Source organism: Nycticebus coucang, chromosome 2 (assembly GCF_027406575.1).
Source record: "Nycticebus coucang isolate mNycCou1 chromosome 2, mNycCou1.pri, whole genome shotgun sequence".
Classification (NCBI taxonomy): domain Eukaryota; kingdom Metazoa; phylum Chordata; class Mammalia; order Primates; family Lorisidae; genus Nycticebus; species Nycticebus coucang.
The window spans coordinates 27358978-27385426 of record NC_069781.1 but is presented as its reverse complement, the minus strand read 5'-3'; the positions used below and the strand labels follow the sequence as shown (position 1 = coordinate 27385426).

Sequence of the window (26449 nt, the reverse complement as noted above, 5' to 3'; positions counted from 1 at the left end):
CTGGATTCAGACCCCCCACCCTCGGTGTATATGGCTGGTGCCATAACCACTGTGCTATGGGCACTGAGCCAAAGAACTTTTTCTAATACATAAAAAAGATATGGGGCGGCGCCTGTGGCTCAGTCTGTAGGGCACCGGCCCCATATACTGAGGGTGGCGGGTTCAAACCCGGCCCCAGGTGAACTGCAACCAAAAAATAGCTGGGCGTTGTGGCGGGCGCCTGTAGTCCCAGCTACTCGGGAGGCTGAGGCAAGAGAATCGCTTAAGCCCAGGAGTTGGAGGTTGCTGTGAGCTGTGTGATGCCATGGCACTCTACCGAGGGCCATAAAGTGAGACTCTGTCTCTACAAAAAAAAAAAAAAAAAAAAGATATGAATATTCCAACAGAAATTTGACAAAAAATAGGAACTAGAAATTTACTAAAGAAGAAATAACCAATAATCATAGAATAAACTGACCTCATTCATAAATAAAATGCAAATCAATGGTACCTTTTAATGGTACTAAGTATTAGCATCCTTGTAATGTGGCAAAATCTTGAAAGGATGCTAATACCTAGTACCAGCAGGCATGTGGGCACACAGGCCCTCTGCTACTCGGTTGAGAGATTGTAAGGCCTTCTGGAGGGTAACCTGAAGCTAGAGGCAAAAAGCATCAGAGCTTTCTGTTCGATACATCATTTCACTTCTAAAAATTGGTCCCAAGTGAAAGTAAGCAAGTAAGTAAAAAATGCATCCCTAAGTGTTACTGATCATTGCACAGCTTTGTAGATAACACAGACCTCCATAGATGGGGTTCATTAAATTATTAGGACACGTCCAGCCAATGGAACATCAGCCATAATAATACAATTTTTGACATCGAAAAATTCAAATTATGTAGTTAAATATTTTAAAAAGCATGTTAAAAATAACGTCATGTATTATATGGGTCTACCTCCTTAGAAACATACATCTGAGAGCAGAAGGAAATGGCCTTTAAGGAGGTTGCACATGACCGCAGTCATGGTAGAATCACAAGGCTCCAGGTTTGTGTGTTGATTTTGATGATCTACACTTTCCAGTTTCATTACAACAAATGGGTATTACGGGAGCAAAAAAAAATTAAAAGGAAATAAAATATATTACAAAGAGAGTCATTGTCACAAATACTGTATTACATATTTCACTTCCTGGTTATTGGTTCTCTGACCTTGGGGATGACTTTGATTTCTCCTGCTTCCTCTACCTCCTTCAATAACCAGATAAAAACCTTGTTCTTTGGATCTTCAACCTTAAAACTCTTCTGCGCTTCCCTCTGCCCTTCTGTCAGCGTTCCTCCTGAGTTAGACGTCACCTTATCATCTTTCTTCCAGGGTTTTACTAAGTCCTCCCTCCTGGTCCCTCTTTCATCTCTACCCTCCAAGCCATTTTAGATGTTGCTGCCTGAATGTTTTTTAAAAATATAAATCCCGTCAAATGGCTTTCTACCTAAAAACTGTACCAACAGGATAAGGCTCTTTCTCTTTAGTCTGGAATATAAAGACATTTTTGGTCTGTCTGTAACCTTTTTACCTCTGCAGCTCCGATGAACCAGGGAACGCCCTATCTGGTTAGATTCTGTTCTAGAATCAACAAGCACCTAGTTTTATACTGTGCCCCCTGCCTCCCCACCATATTTAGTGGCCTAGGGAGTTTGGGCAATTTGAACAATGTATTTATTTTCTCTGTGACTTGGTTTCTTCATGTATCGTAGCAATAGTTCTTCACTTGTAACTTTTTTGTTATGATTCATTGAAATAACATGAGTAAACCAGCAAGCCTGGCATGTAGTTGGCCAGATTGGTGTCCGTCAACCCTTCATTTTCTCAACCATTATAGAGATCATTATACTTCTTTTATAGGTTTGTTATGCTGGATCGATGTTTTGGCACTGGGTACCAATCCCTCCCTGTTCTTTCCCTTTCCTACTTTCCGTACCACTTTCCTGCATCTAGGTGAGCCTCCAGTATCCTTTAAGATTCTAACTTGTTCTTCACACCTTCTCCAATTTTTTTCAGACAGATTTCGTTGCTTCCTCTTCTGGACACCCCTCCCCCCACCCCACCACCCAGGGCACACTCTTCTTACCTCCACACTGGCGCGTACCACACTGTTTGCAGCATGAACTTGTCTCATTTTCTCAGCAGGCAGCACGCCCTTATGAGTTCAGGGAAGCTTGCAGTTAACTGACCCAGCCATTGTCTATTCCCTGAGCTGGCGGTCACTTGATCAAAAGAGGGCGAGAGAAAACAAGCTCTGCTGGAGGATGTAGGGCGGGTTTGGTGTGAAGGGAGTCATAAAGTCAGAAAGACCAACAACAGGGTGAGGTGGAAGGACATAGACTTGGAGTCAGGGCAAAGGAGTTGCAATCTTGGCTCTTTTACTACCAAGCTATGGGGTCACTGGTGACTTTGTATTATTTTCTTTAACTACAGTACATGGAAGTTACAACTAATGATGTCTATGACCTTTTCAAGGCTAGTTAACGATTATTCCATAAATAGAATAATGCTAAAAAGCCACAAAAAGAAGCTCTCTATATGAACAGTCCGATTCTGGGTAAGATTTTATATTTTATTTTAAAAACTAATATTACATGAGAAGGAAATAATCTTGCAATATCTTTGAATAATAAAGAGTTTACAACATTGGAAGACGGTGTTTTGGGTAATTGTATCCAAAAGTACATTTAGAAACGTATTGTGAAATTTGTAATGATAATGGAAAACAGACTTTAGAACTATTTAAAGGCATTGCACAATTCTAGGGGGAGAGGTGTAATCAACTTCTTTGATTCCCAAGGGAGAAAATTCTTCATCCCAAACCAAGCAAAAGTTGAAATAAATTTGTGGTTTGAACAACTTTCACAAATCTTGGTAAAGGGCTATGGCTTTTGGCTTTTTTTTTTTTTTTATGAGATGTTTCCTTCCTGGAAATGTACCAAATATTATTTCTTAATTGCTTTTGTTGTTGTTAAAATAGGCACTTTCTCTTTTCAGAAATGTCTTGGCTCTTATCGGCTACTATTACTGGAAGCGTGAGTCTTGAAGTTATTGTGTTGTGCTAACATTAGATTTTTCCTCAGCTGACAATGCCAATCTTGGACTCAAGTAAAACACCAACTGGTTGGAAATTTGTGAAATACTAAGACTCCCCATTCTTTCCAATGTATCTTGCTTATGAAATATGAATACTCATTATTTTAGTTGGTATTAATAACATATATTATAAAGTGATGTACATTTTACAAAGTTCCTACTAATACCTAATCTAAGATTAATTTTAAAAAATGCTGATAAATATTAAAAGCCTTTGTTTCTTGCACAAGTCATCTTTAGAGGTTAATTAATCACTTTAAATAGAGTACAGTTTCAGGGCAGTCCCATAAGCTTTATCAAGTCAGATACTACACAACTCCAAGGATGCCTGTTCATGTAGATTATGAGGGCACCCCTGGGGTTGTGTAACTCAAAAGCCTTAGTTTCTGCTCTATCTAGGAGCATGTGGATTCTATTAACTGCTGTTTTCCATTTCCATACTGATACACTAATTTAAGGCCTTCTTACTTTATGCCTGATCGATCCCCTGACCTCCACACATGCATCCCTTCTACGCTGCTTCACATTCAGGGCACCGGGTAGGTGTCCAGGCCCCCAGAGGAAGGCTCTTCATTACTACAACATCGTGCTTCTTCACAACTTTGTGCATTTGATCCGAATAAGTAATCCAAATAGTTGTGCTAGGATTTTGAGTACAGGCATCACAGCCCTAGAGAAGAATGGGTTTCTCCTATGCTGAGCTGACATGTTTACACATAGAAGATGAGGATCCACATATGCAGACAGGAACTTTCTTTCAAGATCCTTTCTATTTTCATCAGTGAATCAGAGAAGGAGACTTTCACCTGCCCTGAATTCTGCACATCCGAGCCTGTGTGGAATGCATCAGCACCTGCTATTCTCCCCATGATGCGTTAGTGCATTTGGTGTACAGACTACTTGGACGAAACTGTGAATGTGAACCTGGTGGGGTGCTGACACCCTCGCTGCAGGATGCCACACTGCAAATGTGAGCATCTGCACAGACTTGCCTGGAGATTAGCAATAGAGCAGGAAAACTCTATAAAAATAAAAATCAAATCAAACCCCTCAAAGGACGGTGTAGAAAAGAGGATGCGTCAGTAAAGTAATTGTCACATGTTAGGAATTAATGTATGTGTATGCACACATAGTCACTTGTACGTATATCTACATTCACCCATACATGCAAACTTCTGAGTATAGAATATTTAGGTGAAGTCATTTTTGTTGAACACACTATATTTTTAATTGTCTTAGGGTGCTTATCATGTGGATGAGAAAAGTGCCATCGTCCTGAATTTTATAATTAAAATTTTGTGGGCAAGCACTCTTAGGAGAACTCTTCGGAGATTTTTTAGACTTATTTTTAACCTTATTTTCCCTTTCTAAAATAGCTAATAATACAGATTCATATTTAAAAGAAGAGAATAAAACTTATCATAAGCTAAACCAGTTTGGTTTAACTGTTCTTTTATTGCTTGAGATCTAGGTTGATTTGATTTTTTAAATAATTTCGAGGAACTTTTCTATAAACATCTTGTTTCCTTCAATCTTTGATTCATTTTTTAAAAAGTTTGTCTTAGGTAAAATAACGTTAACTTTTAAACTCATGAATTTATTGTAGAATGATTTTATAATCCCATTATCAGGATTGAAAGTATGTAATTTATTGTACTCTGTCATCAAGGGATATTAATGGTTTTTAAAATTACCAATTCATCATTATTTAAATATGAAGGCCTGTGAATTTCAGTGCCAACAGGGTTTCAACTTGAACCTAGGGTGGATCCATCCCTGGGATTCAGACATGTACAGAGTCAACAGAAGTCTATGTGCTTGAGGAGCTGGGGAGCCAGGGATAATATTTGAAACCTCACAATACAGAATGGCATGGTAACTGGCAACTGAGAACAGACATCAGCTGTCGTAGCAAAGCAGGGTTCTGGAGACCAATTTATCTGCCAGATGTTACTTTCATAGGTGACAGATTGTGGAATAGGCCAGTGAGCTTGTAAAGGGGTTCAGATCAATATAGTACTCACAGGGCTTGGGCAGCAGCAGCTTGCAGCCAGCATGTGAGTATTTCAGTGCATAACAACTTTTACAACCCTACTGTTGCACACTTGTTGAACATTAGCCTGGCCTAAGGAAAGAGATGATCAGCATATGTTAGAATTCATAACACTTGACCTTTGCAGCCAGAAAGTAGAAAGCTTCTGAGTGTAATTTAGTGTTTATTGTCAAATATGTTTCCCTTTGGGTCCTATAAAGAGTGGTAAGTTGAGGGTAATATCCAGGCCATCGTGGCTATTGCCCGCTAACTCTCCCTGTCTTTATCTTCTCTACCTCACATTCTATAAAACATTAAGGCTCATAGAGGGCTGGATGTGGATTCTATTAACTGCTGTTTTCCATTTCCATACTGATACACTAATTTAAGGCCTTCTTACTTCATGCCTGATCGATCCTCTGACCTCCACACATGCATCCCTTCTACGCTGCTTCACATTCAGTGACTTCTGGCCAAAGATGCCAAGTTAATTCCCCCATAACATTGCTTTTATCATGCCACGTTTCTGCCCCTAAATCCTCAATGGCTTGCCATTACCAGATGACCCAAGGCCATGTCTTCAGCCTGGAAGTCAAGTCCCAGTACAATCTAGAATCTGGTCCTTGCCCTGATTTGTCTTTCCTTGAATCCCACTGTGCACTCAGACTTCACTTCCTTCCCTCCTCCACATGCTGGCTCTCTCCAGTCCCCAACATAGATGCATACTTTCCATTCTACGCAACAGTCTCCCCCATTTCTGACTGACCAAATTCTATCATTCAAACCTAGTTCAAATCCTGTCACTTCCATAAAAGGATACATTTTTGAACACCTAGAGCATTTTGGGTATCACATTTGTTAGATGATTTTTAATTTCATTCAGTCTCAGTTGCTTAGAACTGAAGTCATCGTAATTCTTGGTATCTGATTCCTCTGCTGACCTATTTATAGTAATTACAGCTCTATTTCCTAATAAGCTACTTTAAAGCAAGGACTATGCAACAGTCATATTTTCCAAAGTATCTAAAAAATATTTTATAAATGGCAGAAAGAGTCTATGGACAGATTTAAATGATTTCCTTCTACAGTCTCCATAAGACCTGATTCAGAATGAATTGAGTTGCCTGCCATTCATTCTAATGACCTGGGTGCTCTAGTTCACTGCACCTTGAAATACCAGTCATGCTGTAATGTTTTTCCTTTTGTATTTCCATATTAAGACGTTTGGATCATCTTCTGAATAATATGTGTGCAAATAAAATCACAAGTACTTTACTTTGGCAATTACAAAGCTTTCAACACATTATATTTCACCATGTCACCACCTTTCTTCCATTTCATTTATGTAAGTAAGGTGCAGCACGAAGGATTGAGTGCAAGAATGAGAATTCTGTAAATTAGGACTTGCTCTGACACTCTCTGACCCTTTCTAAGTTATGTAACCCACTGATGAAATGGTTTTTCCATCACTACAGCATGTGTGACCATGTGTATACCTGAGTTATAAAACTGAAATCTGTGACCCTCAGTAGGGATAAAAATGATACAACAGATAGTGGGATAAGGGGGATACAGCAAAGAATTAGAACTCTGTCTGTGCCTTTTTGGCAACTGTAGTCTTAGACAATTCAACACGGGGAAAGTACTATGTTAGATAGCGTCACAGAAGATGAACATAATTCAGACTTGAGATATGGGTGGAGTGGTCAGGTAAGCTATGTTTGTCAAAGCGACATCAAAGGTGAGAACACACCATGAATAGGAGTGAGGGGAGGCACAGGAGCAGCCAGGTGGCATTCCAGAAAAAGAAACCAACAGGTGCCTGACCTAAAGGCCTTCTGGGGCCTTGTATACTTGAAAAAACGAGAGTTTCTTCTTCACAGAGGGGTGAAGCTAGAAAGGAGGGTGGTCACCGGAACCATCAAGATTGGGGGAGCCACATTCAAAAGCAAAGAGTTAATCTTAGAAACAACAGGGACAATATTTTAAGTTAGGATGTGTGACAAGATCACCTAGGGTACCTTTTGGAGAATGATTTTGGAAGACAATAACATTTCGCTCTCAAACATAGGGTATGATCCACCTATTCCCACACATTCCCATATGTAAGGATGACCTAAGAAGAACTCTAACATAATCAATTCAGTTCCTTTGCTTAAATGCTTTTATGTTTTTCTCCATAATTAATCTTTATCCTTTATTTACCAATTTTTTATGCTTTATTTATCAGCCATCAACTTTTTAAAATTTAACTTTGATTTCACTAGAAATAAAAAGGTAAGGGGGGGGCGGTGCCTGTGTCTCAGTGAGTAGTGGGCCAGCCCCACATACTGAAGGTGATGGTTTTGAACCCAGCCCCAGCCAAACTGCAAAAAAAAAAAAAAAAAAAAAATAGCTGGGCATTGTGGCCGGCGTCTGTAGTCCCAGTTTCTCAGGAGGCTCAGGCAAGAGAATCACCTAAGCCCAAGAGATGGAGGTTGCTGTGAGCTGTGATGCCACAGCACTCTACTGAGGGTGGCAAAGTGAAACTCAGTCTCTAAAAAAAGAAAAAAGAAAAGAAAGAAAAAGGTAAGGGCATGAAGTATGGGAAGAAGTGACATCACTCTACTTCCACAAAATGCCCCTAATTAAGTTAGCAATGAAGAGCAATGTGACTGTGTATTGAAATAATGAATATGAAAATATCTGTCAAAAGGGAGATAATAATGCAGACACAAAAAAGAGCAGATGTAGTTTTATTTGGTCCTCCTGCTAAACACAACTAAAAGAATCTGGACATCATACATAAAATAAACATAAAATGACCCTGAATGGTGGATATAAGAAGGAAGAGCAGCCAAGGACCTTGAAGTAGTGGTGAATTCCACGGGCTTTCTTTTTCCCTAAAGACCCCAGACTTAGAGTTTGAAGAAGCTACAACCCCAAACCATCAAGGGGCACTGACCAAAACAACCAACCAACAGAATAAGCTCTCTCTAACTAAAAAATGAAGAAAAGGGCAACCTATTAAGACAGAAGAAAAAACTGCGACCAAAACCCAGCCCTACCAGCAGAAGCAAATGGAGATCTTAGACGTCCATTCTCGGAAGACTCTAGCAAGGTACTCTCCCATCTCTGCTGGAGTGGTATCAGAGAAGGCCGAGCAGGGAGTGAGGTCTTTCATGCCAGCTGCCACCACCACCCAGAAGCAACAAGGTGTTTCTCCGTCTCCCACTTGAGTGGTGTCCATGGAGACTTAGTGGCCAGTGCCATCACCACCCAGAAGTAACAAGGTGTTTCTTTGTCTCTCACCTGAGTGGTATCCACAGAGGCTTAGGGGAGAGTCAGGACTTTCACCCACAAGCAGTACAAAGGTCCCTATAGTATCAATGGAGGCTACATGGGCCATCTGTCCCAGCTAGGATGGCGCCAGTGAAGGTCTAGTGAGGATCCAGAACTTGCATCCACACCCAGTGGTAATGAGGATTCCCCCTTCCCCACCAGTCTCAGCAGAGATCAGATGAGGAGCTTCAATTTCTATCATCTGACAGAAATAAGGCAGTGCTCCTCACTCCCCCGCCCCCTCCCCCCGGCCCTGCTGGAACAGTGTCAGTAAGCAGGCTAGAACAGAAGGCTTAAATATGATCCACAGTCTCAGGACACGGTACGAAAAGGCCTAGGTTTCAGTTGGAAATAATGAATCATATCAAGAGCCAGGAAGATCTAACACTGAATTAAAAAAAAAAATCATCGATAAAGGTCAACATAGAGATGACAGAGATGTTAGAATTACCTGATAAAATGTCACAGTGGCCATGAAAAACAAAGTTTCAAGGTGCAATTACAAATAAATTATCTCGAGGAAAATAAAAAAAGGTAGATATAAAGAACAATCAAATGAAAAATTAGAACTAAAAAATCTAATTACCAAAATAAAAAAAAAATCACTAGATGAGCATAACAGCAGATTGGAGTATTAATCGTTTTTGCTTCAACTATCAAAGATAGTATAGAAAGTTCCTGATATCTTGAGGTTCCTTATTTTAATAGATTTCTCCTGATTAGAGAACTTACTGAAGCATTCTTTTAGGGAAGGGCTCTTGGTAATAAATTCACTGGTTTTGGCTTGGCGCCTGTACAAGTGGTTATGGCGCCAGTCACATACACCTAGGCCAGAGGGTTTGAACCTGGCCCGAGTCTACTAAAACAACAATGGCAACAATAACAAAAATATAGCCAGGTGTTGTAGCAGGTGCCTATAGTCCCAACTACTTGGGAGGCTGAGGCAAGAGAATCGCTTAAGCCTAAGAGTTTGAGGTTGCTGCAAATGAGCTGTGATGCCACAGCACTCTTCTGAGGGGGACATAGTGAGACCCTGTCTCAAAAAAAAAAAAAAAAATTCTCTGGTTTTCTTTTTTCTTTTTATTTCTTTCTTTCTTTTTTTTTTTTTTTGGAGACAGAGTCTCACTATGTTGCCCTCAGTAGAGTGCCGTGGCATCACACCTCATAGCAACCTCCAACTCTTGGGCTTAAGTGATTCTCTTGCCTCAGCTTCCCAAGTAGCTGGGACTATCGGCACCCACTACAACGCCCAGCTATATTTTTTGTTACACTTGTTTAGCTGGCCTGGATCAGGTTTGAACCTGCATCCTTGGTGTATGTGGCTGGCACTGTAACCACTGTGCTACGGGTGCTGAGCCTGGTTTTCTTTTTCTGATAGCAAATACATCAATTATCCCAGAATTGTTATACAGATGTAATGCAATTCCTATGAAAATTCCAGCAAGATTTTTTTGTAGATGTAGATGATATTATTCTAAAATTTATGTGGAAAGGGAAAGGCACTATAATAGGTAAGCTGATTTTGATAAAGAAGAATAAAGCAGAAGGAATCAGTCTACCTGATTTAAAGACTTACTATTTGGTTATAGAAATCAGACTGAAGGTATTGTTAGATCAATAGAACAGAAGAGCAGCCCCCACATACAGTGACATTAATGTACCCAACTGATTTTTAATAAAGGCACATAAACCATTTAATGGAGGAAAGATAGACTTTTCAAGAAATAGTGTTGGAGCAAGTGAACTGCCCCTAAAAACCAACCTTCACTTAAGTTTCACACCTTATGTAAAATTAACTCCAAATATATCATGAATTTAGGTATAAAATGTAAAACTATAAAACGTTTAGAAATAAACATAGGAGAAAATCTTTAAAACCAGTATTAGGCAAGGGATTCTTGGACTTGACACCAAAAGCATAACCCAGAGAAGGTAAATCTGGTAAATGGACTTGAACAAAATAAAAATTTTGCCCTGTAAAAGACCCTAATAAGAGAAGAAAAAAGACAGTCTGCAGAATTGAAAACATTATTTTCAAACTACATCTCTGACACAGGACTTATATGTCGACTATATAAGGAACTCTCATAACTTAAAAAATAATAAAAAATAAAAAGCCATTTACATTCCACATTTGCCAAGGCTCACATGTACCCTTGTAAGATGCACCAAAGTAACTAAGAAAATGCCAGGAGGGCTATGTCAACTAATGAGATGAAAATGTGTCAAATATTCTATGAACCAAGTGTATGGTGCCCCATGATCATATTGATGTACACAGCTATGATTTAATAAAAAAATAAAAATAAATAAATACATAAATAAAAAGCAAACTAGAATATGGACAAAAGACATGAGGAGACAGTTCACTGAAGAAGATACACAGGTAGCAAATAAGCATATGAAAAGATGTCCAGCTATGACTTCACAAAAAAATTTTTTAAAAGAAAAGATGTCCAACATTGTTATTTACTGGAACAGGCAAATTAAAACCAAATTGGGAAATCACAATCAGAATAACTAAAATAAAAAATAGTGACAACACTGAATGCTGGCAAAGATGCAGAGAAACTGGGCCACTCATTCATTTCTGATGGGCAATTTGAAATACTTCCACCACTCTGGAAAATGTTTTGGTGTTGTCTTAAGCAAAATATGCAACTACCATACAACCCCACAATCACCCTCCTGGTGTGTAGTCCAGTGAAATGAAGACTTATGCTCATACCAAAACCTGTACACAAATGCTTTGAGCAGCTTTATTTGTGAAAATCCCCAAACCTAGAAACAACCTAAATGTCCCTCAAAGAGCAAATTGTTAAACTGTGGTATATTTATACACCATGAAATACTACTCAGGGGCAAAAAGAAATGAATTATTGATACACGCAGCAACCTGGAAGAATCTTCAGAGAATTATGCTGAGTGAAAAAAGCTGGTCTCAAAAATGTCACCTTCTGCGTGTTTCCATTTCTATAACATTTTTTAAATGAAAAAAACTATAGAAACAGAGAACATATTAGTGGTTGCAATAGGTTAAGGGGGGGAATGGTGGCTACGGGTTGGAGGAAAGTGGTTGTGGTGCTGAAAGAGCGATAAAAGGGATCTTTGGGCTGGTGAAAAAGTTCTATAACTTGACTGTATCAATGTCAATAACCTGATTGAGACACGGCATTATAATTTTGTAACGTGTTACCATTAGCGGAAACTAGGTAAGAATATAAGGGATCTCTGTATGTTATTTCTTAAAACTGTATGTGAATCCATAATCATTTCAAAAGCAAAGTGTAATGATTTATTTTTAAATCAGAAGACAGAAGCTAAATTTCGACATGCTTCCAGAAAAATCCAAAATAGAGAAACCGCATTTCAGAAACTAGTGTATCTTGGTCACTACAGAGACTGGCCAGAGATCAGAGATATTCTTTCGTGCCTAACCTTTGGTTTGTAGGCATCTTGATGTATAGAATGGGATATAATGAAAAGTATATGTGAGTATTATGACTAGAAAGGGCAATTTTCTCTGCATAAACTTATAAATTGTTCATTCTCTTATATATCAATTTCGATAAAATTGTACTGCTTCTCAAGAGGGTCGCACAATTCCTTTTTAAATTATCTTTAGGAAAGATTTTTTTATTAGTAGTTTAAATAGAATTGTATCACATTTTTAAAGCTTAATGTTTTTCCCATTAAAAAATGTATTGATTTTGGCCAGGTACAATGGCTCATGCCTGTAATCTTAGTACTTTGGGAGGTTTAGGCGGGAGGATTGCTTGAGGAGTTCAAGAGCAACCTGAGCAAGAGCAAGACCCTATATCTAATAAAAATTAAAAACATTAGGCTGGTGTTGGGGTTGGTGCCTGTAGTCCCAGCCACTCAGGAGGCTGAGGTGGAAGATCACTTGAATCCAGGAGTTTGAGGTTGCTGTGAGCTAGGCTGACACTCAAGCCCGGGCAATAGAGTAAGACTCTGTTTCCAAAAAAAAAAATGTATTGATGTATTGACTTTAAAGTATTTATCTTGCCACCTAACTATTAATATTAGTGGTTTTCAGTTGATTCCTTTGGATTTTCCAGGTGAACAATAATATAACATTCACATAATAACACAACTCTCTTTTTGTTTCAAATATTAAGTAACCTCATTTTATGACTATTTATGGTTTTATCTTAAATATTTCACGTGTAATGTATACTTAAATTTTTTGTAACATATTATATAGTTCATGATTTATTTTCATATAATGATTTCCATCTTTTAAAAAGATTTATAAACCTCCGGTTTTAATGGAAAATTCTCCTGTGGCTCAAAAGAGTGGGGCGCCGGCCCCATATACCGGAGGTGGCGGGTTCAAACCCGGGCCTGGCCAAAAACTGCAAAAAAAGAAAATTCTCAACTGTTAACAGTATGTTACATAGAGTAATAATGGTTTGTTTTATGTATACGCCAAATACTTGCTCAAATAGTCAAAATCTACAGTATCCTGAAATGCTATGTCTTGCACTGTTGTATCAATACATGCAAACAGCTGTAAACACACACACACACTACTATGTTTTAGAATTAAATTTGGAACAGTCTCAGTAACTAGATAACATGAAAGAGATAAATCTGTGATTAGCCACTTCCGATTGTTGAATTCGGCCTTCCAGATGGCTTACTTTGATACGAAGCCAATGCTTCTCAGGGTCAGCAGACTTGTTCACCTTCACTTCTCCAAAAAAGGAATGGAAAATTCCCAGGAAATTGGGGACCAAGCCGAGTTGCCATATGCTGTGTTCTAGTATCTAAACATGCAACTCACCTTATTTATTTTACACATTCATTCATTCACCAAAAATTTATTAATGTCTACTCCAAGCCTAAGCTATAAAAATTCAAAGAAGCACAACACTGTCCTAAAAGAATTCACAGAATATTAAAGAAAAGAACCACTCAAAATTATAATACTGTGTTGTAAATATGAACGGAGAGAAAATTTTTAAGAACCAATGAACCTGGACCTAACTGTATCAGGACTACAAATCTATAGAAGAAGGGAGGGGAGGGAAGATTGCCTAGAAGTGAGTTTGCTGTGAACCCTCAAGGACTGGTGAGCACAGAACAGACAAGCGTGGGGTATTATAGGCAAAGATAACCAAAATGCACAAACATGGAACCATGAAAGGGCTTGAGCGGCCACAGGCAGCTTGAAGTGGCTAAAGCATAAGACATTGCAAAGGCCATACCCAAGAGGTCATTCAATCCTGGGAAAATGACATGACTATCTTATAAAACTGTTTAAAAAGAGATAGAGCAGTGTTTCTTTTTTTTAATCTTACTTTAATGCATTAATCCAATCGGTCAGTATAGGACAGATTTTCAACCTTGGGATTACTGCATTCGGAATTTTTTTTTGGTGGGAGGAGCTGTGTGGGGGATTGTAAGATGTCTAGCAGTGTCCCTTTCCACTACCTACCAGGTAACAGTAGCTCCTTCCAGCTATGACAAATTCAATTTTCTCCAGATGTTGTCAAATGTCCCCTGGGTGGAGGTGGAGGGGGCAAAATCCTTCTTGGTTGAGAACCACCACTGGCGGAGCATAATCATGTACATTAATCAAACATGTTACATGCCAAGGATTCAATCAAGCTGCTTTACACACATTATTTTGTTTAAGTTTTATAACAATTTGACTATTATTAACCACATTTTATAGATGAGGAAACTCAGGTCTACAGAGTTCAAAATATTTTCCTAGAAAAACACAGTGAATGACAGAACCAGGATTCGCGACCAGAATTTATACCACCAACTGCTATCAATATCCATACATGAGCACTTACTGCATGAGGACTGAATCATAAACACGCCACACACAAGGGATTTGAGCATCTTCAAATTTTGATCCTCAAACCAACACCCCACGGATGCCTAGGGATGACTGTGTATATGTGTGTACATTGGCATCACCCATGTGGCCGCCCCATATAAAGCACACTGTGATTTTACTGAGTTAGAAATGACAGGCAATTTGAACAATCATAGCCTGATGTCCTCTAGCGCGGGCTATCATTTTCAAATTGCTAACATTGGCTATCATGTAAACTCAGTGAATCATCCAACATTTAGCGAATGCTAATCCTGTGCAGACCCCATGAACCAAACACTGGGGATATTAAGCTACAATTTAGAAGCAAATTATTTATTCTAAATGTCACCCCAAAATAATAGCAAAACATTTCTGGATCATTTCTTTGGTGGATAGTGACTGAGCCATTAGTGCTATGGATGGATTGCAAGGAATAGCACAAGCTCTGGGGTCAGAGAGATCTGGGTCTGCGGGCTAGCTCCCCCTCTTAATCATTGAATAACTTTCAGGAAACATCTTAAGTTCTTTAAAACTGTTTTCTCTTCTGCACATGAAGAATATAAGGAGGTAAGGACCTTGCAAGTGGTATGGATCGTACTGTGAGAACCCATTTCCAGAACCTCAACATTCATGTATACCTAAATTAGTGTGCCTGAGAAGTGCCTATGAAATCTTTTCACAATTATATGTCTCACTGTTTATAACAAACGTCTCCTTCGCATCCTTCTAAATGTTATTAGAGCACATTGTCCCAAGGCGAAAAACCTCCAACATGTTTCAAAATCTTGATATCTGAAAACTTTCTCTAATGAAGGCATTATAAGTAGGGCCTTAAGAAGTTTTTCTTAAATATAGGCAGTCTATTGTCTAGCATATCTTTAGAATTTATTCATATAATCGAAAGTATCAAGTAGTCTTTGAACGGGTCCTAATGAAGTCTTTTGGGGGGGCTCCCAGAAACTGAGAAAGCAAATGATTATAATGATGGATAACAACTTTCATAAGTCAAAAAGTTTTCAATTCTTCAAGTTGAATAAAATGGAAAAATGATCTAAGGGAATTGGCAACCAATGGATCATTTGTGAGACCTTTTGAGGATCTGTAACTGATGTTATTTTTAGCATGTAACTCGAGAGGAACCCCCAGTACTGAGGGACATAAATTCAACACAACTCTTTCACAACCCGTCTACATGTTTATACAAAGAAGATTTTTAGCACTAAAATCTATAAAAGTGAAAAAAGAAATGAAATTGATGTTATATGCTCCTTTAATCTGATAGAGATTAATAAAAATCCATGAATACATGAACTAATTAACAATCCAGCTCATTAAGAGATGAATTTCCAATGGTATTTTTACATGTAAAAAGCATTAAGATTTATAATACGCTTGACAAATTATATACAAGTAACAATTGTGATAATAACTCAACCTAGTAGCAATTTTGGTCATAGAAAATTTAAAAATTAATTTCAATTTATATCCACAATTTTTGTAGCATTAGTTTTTTTAGAGGTTATATGGGCAAAATTGTTTGGTGATCACAATTTAGTAGATGTTAAATGTTTTCCCTTTGTCACTTATCATTGGTATTAGAAAGTGTTACTTATAATAGGTCTGGGGAAAAGAAGAGGAAAAATAAGATTTTACAATAATAAGCATTAATGGGCCACTATCTTTATCTTAACAATTCTAGGCTCCTGGATTTAGTTTTGTAAGTGTTTTTCTACAGAAGTCAATACACTGTGTGGGTTTGTGATGCTTCACACCAATGGTCTAATTTTACGTGTTTTCCTATTATAAAACACGATAGATTGAAAAATGCACTATCAAGGCTGAATTTTAACTCATACAAACAAGTCTGGTCCAGGCAGCACTTACCAATGCTGCTCCTTAAATTGATGGGAACTGGTGTCAACAAAGCTAGCAATAGTCCCTCATAAAAAGCAAATAGGAATACATTGTACAAATTCCTTTCATCTGACAAATCCATTATTAGGTACCACTAGGGATACGAAAAAAAAAAAAACAGCTAAGCTCTACTCAGAGAACAAGATTTCCAAATGTTTTGGTTTCCATTCAACTATTTCTAGAGCTCTTTGTCCTCTCTTTTTCCAAAGAAATGAGATAATATTTAGACTGGGAAATGTGTGTGAGTGCAGGGTGGGAGTGGGGACTTGTGTGCATATATTTACATGTATAATAAGACATTACCACATAAATATTCCAGTGTCTATTTCTATAGCATATCCTCCTTTTATGAAAAATAATATGCTCTGGCTCAAGTTATCTAGCCCTCAGTCTTGGCCCTGATCCAGCTATAATTTTCAATCTGCGAATCATTCCAAGTTCACTGAAATGGAGTCAATCTGTCCAACAGCACAGTGTCCTCAAGATGTCTCTTGTCTCTACACTCAGTGTCTTTAAAATCCCCTCAGGGAAAATTCAGAACAGCTGCAAGTGCTTGATTTACAGCAAGAGTTCACTGGCTACTCATTGATTTGATGATCTACTCATCTTAAAATGACTAATCTAGGAAATCAACCATATAACTGTATTTGATTTATTGTTGGCAAAACTTAACCAAATGTAAATATTTTGATTTTGAATAAGTTAAATGCATTTAAAAATTTTTTCTTACCATGTGCCTCCATGCTAGGAATCCTATGGTGCCCACAGCAGACAGGGAAACCAGGCAACTACCTAAGGTTTTGTCCAGTTAAGATTCTGGTATTAAAGTCAGCCTCTTACCAGCATCCTTTCTCTTGAGTACCTACTCTGAAGGGAGGTAGTGGGAATAAAAATTAAATTCAAATGTCACTGTATATTAGAACTACTAGTCTGATGGAGGAAGAACAAACACAATCGTTAGGTGTGGAGGAGCAGGGGACTGGAGGAGAAGGAAGAAAGAGCTGAGGCATGAAGCTGCGTCGTATTTGAAGAGAACTAGAATTAGTTTCAGTTGTAGCAGAAAGGGTGAAGGAGAGGACAAGTCTTACAAAGCCTTTATGGCACGCTAAGGACCTTGAAGTTTATCCTATGAATGGCCATAATGTAATAACGTTAAGCGGAAGTTTGGCATGACCCAATTTGTATTTTACCTAATTCACTGTGTTCTTTTCCGTCCTAGAATTAGGTTGAACCACACAAAGCTGCTATTTTGTAAGTTGAAAGTGATCAAATTTTGATGATCTCATAAGGGTCGAACTCAGAATTTGAAATTATATTTTGAATGGTGAGTCAATGTGTTAAATGTCTTTCTTTACAGCTGGACTGTAGATCCTGAAACCAGACAACAGGAATTCATACCCCAGCTCTACTAGCCGCAGACAAATTGTTTATCATCTCACACTTTTATAAAAGATTCTCTAGGGAATGCTTGTGAAGACTGTATAAATTAATACAATCAATGCTTGGAAGTGTCCAAGCACTATAATATTAGCTATTATTATTATAATCATTTATGGCTGTCAGCATAATCAAAATCATCATTCTCACTGCCCAGAGGCCTATGCTAATGGTGAGGAATAGAGAGGGTGATACCACAGACAGAGTTAGAGATGGAAGTAACACCTTCTTTCCATTAGATCCCACATAGTTTTGCATTATCGTTTCCTTAGCTGAAATTCAAGAAATAATCACAAAGGATATTTTTTCAACCCTTAAAACCTAAACATGTAGTGTTAAAATACCTGACTTTCTCAATCATACAATACATTTGTAGTAAATTAAATTTAGTTAAATAGGGTTTCTTTTTAAACAAAATGTCATAGGCCTTTTATGAATCATTGATTTACCACGAGAAAAGTATTGACATGCATGTGTTCTTGGTCCTTCTCCATTTCCGGATCCCTAAGGAGCAGTCACTGTAGAATTAAGAGGAAAAAAAAGAGGGACATGACCTAGGGTTTGGGAGAAGTGTACCCATGCATGGGAGTAAGAGGAAATTTGAAAAGAAAAGTGCAAAAGAGTTCTGGTTTCTAACAGAAAGGGGAGATTTTTAAGAATTATTGGATCTATATATCGCTATTTTGGAGTCAAAGAAAATCAAGCAAAGGATTTGTATTACTTCAAAATTTATTTTGGTTTCAGAACTGGATTTTTTTGCTTGCAATGCTGCTCTTAGACCCGACCACTCATACGATGGCTTTTATTTGCTAAAAATTCTCTTTTCATATCAATATGCTTAATATTCAGTTAACTTATGTGAAATATGGTTTTTCCTTTATTGCCGTTATACAAGTGAATGAGACATATATGTGAACAAGCTTAGATTGTTATGTGGTCCTCACTTCTGTAACATCTATTAACACACACTCTCCAAGACCATTAGCTAAAAGGACACGATTATTTTGAAACCAACTCCACAATTTTGAGTCAGGAATTAAAAAAAACTAGTTCAAACATATGATGTATTATAAAATTAAACTCTTAAAAGTTACCACTTTTAAGATATTACAAGTACCTTATGACTTGCATTCAACTAAGATTTTCACAATATGGAACAGATCTACAATTATTAAAATATTTTTCTGCATCAGGGTATTATCCATGAAGTAGCTGGTTAGTGTGACAGCGGTGTTCCTTGTAAGGGAAGTCACTGCCTTGGCTAGGGGTTTGCGAGCTCATTGTTTCAGGACTTAGGAAGCCCAGCCTGCCACTATGCCACTATACCACAAAGATGAGGGAAAAGAGAAGAAGATCACAGTGTCATCGTGGTGGTCAGCTTTTTTTGAAATAGCCTAGTATAGAGAAAGAACAAGAGACTGAAAATTTATAGACCTTGATTCTACTTCAGCTCTGCCATGAATTTATAATATGATCACAGAATGGGGTTGTTCTTATCTCCCAAATAGATAGTGAGAAAAATCCTATGGCCAGCTCCAATAATCTAATTGTCTATGAAACTCATTCGCAAATATAATTTGCCTCAGCACATGACTTTCTACCTAACCGAGGCAAACAACCTCCACTTCTCTCAACATTCAGTGGTACAATACCCCACAGCCTTCTCCCATTCAATAGTCTTGCCCATCATCGGATACTCATTAGATCAAAAATGTATGCCACCTTTCGTAGCTGCAAAGTCTCTTTATGGTACTGACCTGCATGCATATATGGTCTTTGTTTTCCCAACAGAACAAATTCTCAAGATAAGGCCACGAGTCTGACTGAGAGCAGTGAAATTTATAAAATATGTGGCTGTCACTTATCTTCGAGTACTTCATACTTGCAGTAATTATTTTCATGTTCATTCATTAGTTGTCTCGTATTTATATTATCTCACAATAATGGTTAATAATAAAAGCCACCACTGATTAAGAATTGATGTGCCAAAGTCCAGAGTGCTCACCATTACTATGAAACTAATTTATAGCTTTCTTATGAAAGCTATAACCCAATTATAGCCCAAGAAGAAGGGGAAAGGGGAGAGGAAGGGGAGGGGAGGGAGGAGGGTGGGTGAAGGGAGGGTGATTGGTGGGACCACACCGACGGTGCATCTTACAAGGGCACATGTGAAATTTACTAGGTGTAGAATATAAATGTCTTAACACAGTAACTAAGAAAATTCCATGAAGACTATGTTAACCAGTTTGATGAAAACATTTCAAATTGTATATAAAACCAGCACATTGTACCCCATAAAGGCATTAATGTATATAGTTATGATTTAAGAAGTAAAATAAAAAAAGAATTGAAAACATTATAAAATAAGATAAAATTGTTAATGGACAAAAAAGTTATTTACAAAATGGAGAAAATAAGTACTATGATATCTTGAAAATAACATAGGACTTAAGAAAAGTGAACTGGGTCCCTCCCCTGGTTCCTCTGATGGCTGCATCTGTCATCTCGAATGAGATGCTCATCTTTCCTGAGGCCTCAATTTCCTCTTCCAGAATGGTGGGTTTAGAGTAGATAATCTCTAAGGTTCCTTCTGACTCTAAAATGGAATGATTTGCTTCTGAAAGGCATTGTTTCTACAAGGAGGATAAATACTCAGAATTCCAACTATTCAGAATAAAATGTAACAGCCCCTCCTTGAGTACTAGAATAGTTATGGTCTAGTCATCCCTCAGCCCTTAGCTCTCTTATTTTAACCTTCCCTGGCATCCATTCTTCATACCATGAGCATTTTAATTTAATAGGACATATTATAATCTGCAATTATAAATTGAGTTGTGGTTAGATTTGAAATTCCAAGAAGGTGGTGACCATGTCTGTCTGCTCGCCACGAACTCCCTGCCTCACGGAGAAGATGCTCAGTAACATTTTAAAAGGGGCTCAATGCTCCCAGAGGTTCAGTCTTGGCTGATTTAGAGCTAAGATTTCTTTCTGCCTTTCTGAAACATGAGTCCAGTCATGAGTCTTCCATGCCCTAGGAAAGATATAATTTATTTTCTCTTAGCTCTTAATATGGCAGAGAAGCCAGTGACCAGGGCTGTTGGCTTCTGCAACCAGACAAAGACACAGCACACACCTTGGAGTTCCAGTACTGCTTTCTCTAATCTCGTGAATAAATATTGAAGATGACCGTAAGAACATATACGCTGAGGTATCTCTGTCTAATTTAAATATTGTATGTAAGAAAGGATTACTGGGTATCAGTGAGCAGAGGCGTACTAATTTAAGAGAAGGAATGAATGGAAAAACACATCCTTACATGCTTCGTGTCCTTGGCTAGACTCAGCAGCGGAAGCGCTCCAATCCCCTTTCCATGCTAATGACAGGCCCACCCAACTACATACATTTTATGGATTGCTTTGCCTTTCAGCCTGGAATGTGCTACCGGTATCAGCCAAAGCAATTTGGGCAGTTGGGGACCGTGGCTTTGTGAATTGTCCCCTCTCTCTTCTTGAAGCTTATCCCCTGGGATGCAAGATTCTAGTGCCGTGGAGCCAGCGAGAACCACCGCACACAGTGGCTGAGGCTGTAGGCAGCCACACGGCAGTGGCCTCTTGGCAGGGAGCACTCCAGTCTAGGACCACACGGAAAGCAGACATGCTGACTACAGCTTCCAGCAAAGAAAATGAGTTCTGCCTGGGTTTGGTGGGCTGGGATGGGGGAGGAAAATGGGGAAGTTGGGGAGCGTGCCAAGCTAGGCTGTTGATGAGAGTGTGGGAAGATTCAAGGGGAGGAAAAACAAGGGGGGGCACTTTGCCAACTCAGAGGCAGTTGGGCTTCTTCCCCCACCCCTCCCTTTTCCTGCTGAAGTGAGAAATCCTGCTGATGGGGTGGAAGCAGCGCTGAGAAAGGAGCGATTCTTCTGGGTGAGTATGGATGGTTGGACCCAGGAAGGACGGTCTGCCAGCTGGGGTTAGGGCAGGGGAGGCAGGGAAACTAAGGGGAGGGGCATAAGAATAAAGAGAGGGAAAGAGAGGAAAAGTCCCACAAGGAGGAGGACAGAAGAAAGAAAAGAAGGGAGAACACAAGTCAAGAGAGAAGGAAGAGCCACATTTCTGTGTTGCAGAGCGGGCCCATCTGCCAAAGGCCAGGATAAAATGATGTTCACATAAAACAGCCAAGGAACAACCACGTGGTACAGAATACAGCAAACCTACTGCTCCTAAATTCTCCTGCGGGGGGTTAATTTCCACGGGAATACAGTTTTCCAAAACAGCAAATCATGGAAGAGCTGTAAGCCATAAAAACAAATGTTGCTTTTTAGGTAAAAACAGAACAAACAAAATCCCATCCGACCTAGAACAACCACATACTACTTCTAAACATTAGATTTTCCTAAAATATAATGTGGAACACAAGAATACTAAGTTTCTCCTTTTGCCTCTCTGGTAAAATATAAAAATATAAAGGTATGCTTGCAAAAAAAAAACCCCTACAAATGTGGATGAAATAAATTCCATTTATTATTGTTCTTTTTAATTGACACATAATTGTACGTATATATAGGGTACATATTTTGAAATATGTATATAATGTGTAGTGATCAAATTAGAATAATTAGCATACCTCAAACATTTATCATTTCTTTTTGTTGGGAACATTCAAAATCCTCTCTTCTAGTTAATCTGAAAATACATAACAAATTATTGGTACTTATACTCAGCCTACAGTGTTATGGAACTTACTCCCCCATCTAGTGATAATTTTGTATCTTGGCTTTTTTATTTCAGAAGATTACAGGGTTACACACATTTTGGTCACAGAATTTGCTTTTATACTTTTTAAGTTAAAGTTATAAATGTGCCCTTCACACAGAATGTGTGCACTGTACCAGTTATGTGTGAATTGATCCAACCCTTCCTCCCTCTTCCCCTTACTTTGTTCCCATTGAGTTTTACTTCCACATGTGCACATAAGTGTTGATAGACTAATTTCAATTTAGTATTGAGTACATAGGGTATTTATTTTTCTATTCTTGTGATACTTCACTTAGAACAAAGGTCTCTGGTCCCATCTGGGTTGTTATAAAGATTCTAGATCACCATGTTTTTTATGGCTGAGTTGTATTCCATGGTATACATATACCACATTTTATTAATCCGTTCATGTATCGATGGGGACTTGGGTTGTTTCCACATCTTTGCGATTGTGCTGCTATAAATATTCAAGAGCAAGTGTCTTTTTCTTTTTTTTTTTTCTTGAGACAGAATCTCACTATGTCACCCTTGGTAGAGTGCCATGGCGTCACGGCTCATAGCAAACTCAAACTCTTGTGCTTAAGTGATCCTCTTGCCTCAGCCTCCCAAGTAGCTGGGACTACAGGTGCCCACCACAATGCTTGGCTATGTTTTTGTTGTAGTTATTATTATTGTTTGGTAGGCCTGGGCAGGGTTTAAACCCACCAGCCCCAGTGTACATGGCTGGCACCCTAGCCTCTGAGTTAAAGGCACGGAGCTGCAAGTGTCTTTTTTATAAAATAACTTTTTTTCACCTTCTCCCTTCTCCTCCCTCCTTCCCCTCCTCCTTTCCCCTTGTTAGACTGTATTTGTGTTTTATTATTCATAAAAGAGTATAAATGATTTTACCTTGGTTTCATAATAATATTGAGTACATTGGATATGTTTTTGTTCCATTCTTGAGATACTTTACTAAGAAGGATGTATTTCAACTCCATCGAGGTAAACATAGATGATGTAAAGTCTCCATCTTCATTTAAGGCTGAATAGTATTCCATGTTATACATATACCACAGTTTGTTAAGCAAGTGAGGGAATGGTTATATTAATTGGTTTGATGTAAGCATTCCATATTGTATATCAAATCATCACATTGTACCCCATAAATGTATACAGTATGATTTAATAAAAAATTTAAAAAATAACTTTCTTTTCCTTGAATGAATGTCCTTGGAATTCACCAATGAATATTCCTTGGTAAATATCTAGTGTAGGATTACTAGATCAAATGATAGGTCTGCTTTTAGTTCTTTGAGTTATCCCATCCTACTTTCCATAGAGGTTGTAATAGTTGTAGTCCTGCCAACAATGTATGAGTCTTCCTTTCTCTCCACATCCACACCAGCATCTGTTGTTTTGGGACTTACTAATATGAGCCATTCTTGTTGGAGTTAGGTGACATCTCTTTGATTTAGATTTCTCTGATGATTAGAAATATTGAGCATTTTTCATGTTTTTTGACCATTAGTCTGTCTTCATTTGAAAAGTTTCTGTTCATGTCTTTTGTCCACTTTTTAATGGATTGTTTGATTTTTTTTCTTGCTTATTTTCTTGAGTTCTTTGTAGATTCTGGTTATCAGCCCTTTATCAGATGTATACCATGCAAATATTTTTTCCCATTCCAAAAGTTGTCTGTTTACTCTATTGACTGTGTCCTTGGCTGTGCAGAAACTTTAATTTTATCAGGTTCCATTTGTTTATTTTTGCTAGTGCTGTGACTGCCTTTGGGGTCTTCTTCATACATTCTTTCCCTAGCCCAATGTCTCTATGAGTTTTTCCAATATTTTCTTCTAGAATTCTTATAGTTTCATGCCTTAGATTTAAGTCCTTTATCCATCATAAGTTAATTTTTTTAATCAGTGAGAGGAGCAGATCTTAATTCAGTCTTTTACATGTGGCTATCCAGTTTTCCCAGCACCATTTATTGAACAGAGATTCTTAATTTTGTATCTTTTAATCCTGTGGTCCCAATCCCCTGGGCCCCAGATTGGTATCAGTCTGTGGCCTGCTAGAAATTGGGCCACACAACAGGAAGTGAGTTGGGGGAAGGGGAGTGAGCAAGTGAGTTCTCATCAGTATTTATAGCTGTTCCCCATCTCTTACATCACCACCTGAGTTCCTCCTCCTGTCAATCGGTAGCAGTGTTAGAGTCTCACAGGAGTACGAACCCTACTGTAATTATGCATGTGAGGGATCTAAGTTGTGCATTCCTTACACAAGGATCTCGCTTACATGTGGAATTTAAAAAGTAGAGCTAATAGGGCGGCGCCTGTGGCTCAGTCGGTAAGGCGCCGGCCCCATATACCGAGGGTGGCGGGTTCAAACCCGGCCCCAGCCAAACTGCAACCAAAAAATAGCCAGGCGTTGTGGCGGGCGCCTGTAGTCCCAGCTACTCAGGAGGCTGAGGCAAGAGAATCGCTTAAGCCCAGGAGTTGGAGGTTGCTGTGAGCTGTGTGATGCCATGGCACTCTACTGAGGGCCATAAAGTGAGACTCTGTCTCTACCAAAAAAAAAAAAAAAAAGTAGAGCTAATGAAAGTAGAGAGTAGAATGATGGCTACTAGGGCCTGGGGCAATGGGGGTGGGTGTGTGGCAGATATTGGTCAAAGGAAACAAAATTCCAGTTAGGTTGGAGGAATAATTTCAAAAGATTCATTGCACAACATGGTGAGTATAGTTACTAAGATACTATTGAATTCTTTAGAAATGGTAAGGAAGTATATTTTCAGTGTTCTCAGCATAAAAATGTTAACTCCTAGTATGTGAGAAAATTCACATGTTGTGTGGCTTAATTTAGTCATTTCACAATTAACATATATTAATATTTCAAATCATCATGTTGTATAAGATAAATACATACAATTTTATTGGACAATGTAAACTAAATGAAATAAATGAAATAAAATATTAAAAAATAAAGAAAGAAAGAATGAAAGAAAATCTAATGCCTGAGGCAACGCCTATGGCTCAAAGGAGTAGGGCGCAGGCTCCATATACCAGAGGTGGTGGGTTCAAACCCAGCCCCGGCCAAAAACTGCAAAACAAAAAAAAAAAAAGGAAAATCTAATGCCTGATCATCTGAAATGGAGCTGAGTCAGTGATACTAGCACTGGGGCGTGGCTTCAAATACAAATTATAATCAACACAGAGGCTTGACAGAGGCCATAATAAATCAATTGTTTACAGACATGTCAAAACTATCCCCTCTCTCCTACCCCAGTTCATGGAAAGATTATCTTCCATAAAACTTGTCCCTGGTGCCAAAAAGGTTGGGGACAGCTGTTTTAATCAACTTCTCCCTCTTTCCTTCCCCCTACCCTACCTAGTCTCTGGTAATCCCCATTCTATTCTCTTTTATGAAATCAACATTTTTTTTAGTTTCCACATATGAGTAAGAAATATAGTGCTTCTCTTTCGGTGCCCAGCTTAGTTCACTTAACGTAATAACCTCCAGTTCCATCCCTGTTGCTACAATGACATGACTTCATTCATTCTTATGGCTGAATAGTATTCTATTGTGTATATATGTACCACATCCTCTTTATCCATCCATCTGTTGATAGAAACTAAGGTTGGTTTTGTATCTTAACTATTGTGAATAGTGCTGCAATAAACATGGGGGTTCAGGTAACTCTTCAATGTGCTGATTTCCTTTCCTTTGGATATATACCCAGTGGTGGGATTGCTGGATCATATGATAGTTCTAATTTTAGTTTTTTAAAGAACCTCCATACTCTTTTCCATAATAGCTATACTACTTTACATTCCCACCAACAGTGTACACGTAGAAGAATTTTCCTTTCTCCACATCCTCGCCAACATTTGTCAATTTTTTTTTTGTTGTTGTTCTTTTAGTAGCCATTCTAATTGCACTTTGAAGTGGTAGCACTTTGAGAACTTTTTGATGCACTTTTATGGAGGCTACTGAAAAGCTAGAATAACCTGCAGGTGAATGTTATATTTTTGGTGACAATCTCACAAG

General features: G+C 38.4%; 1 protein-coding gene across 1 annotated transcript in view; it reads right to left on the bottom strand.

The window, feature by feature from the left end:
- SVEP1 (sushi, von Willebrand factor type A, EGF and pentraxin domain containing 1) overlaps positions 1–26449 on the bottom strand; it is a 188856-nt gene that overhangs the window by 128370 nt on the left and 34037 nt on the right. The gene's annotated exons all lie outside the window — the stretch shown is intronic.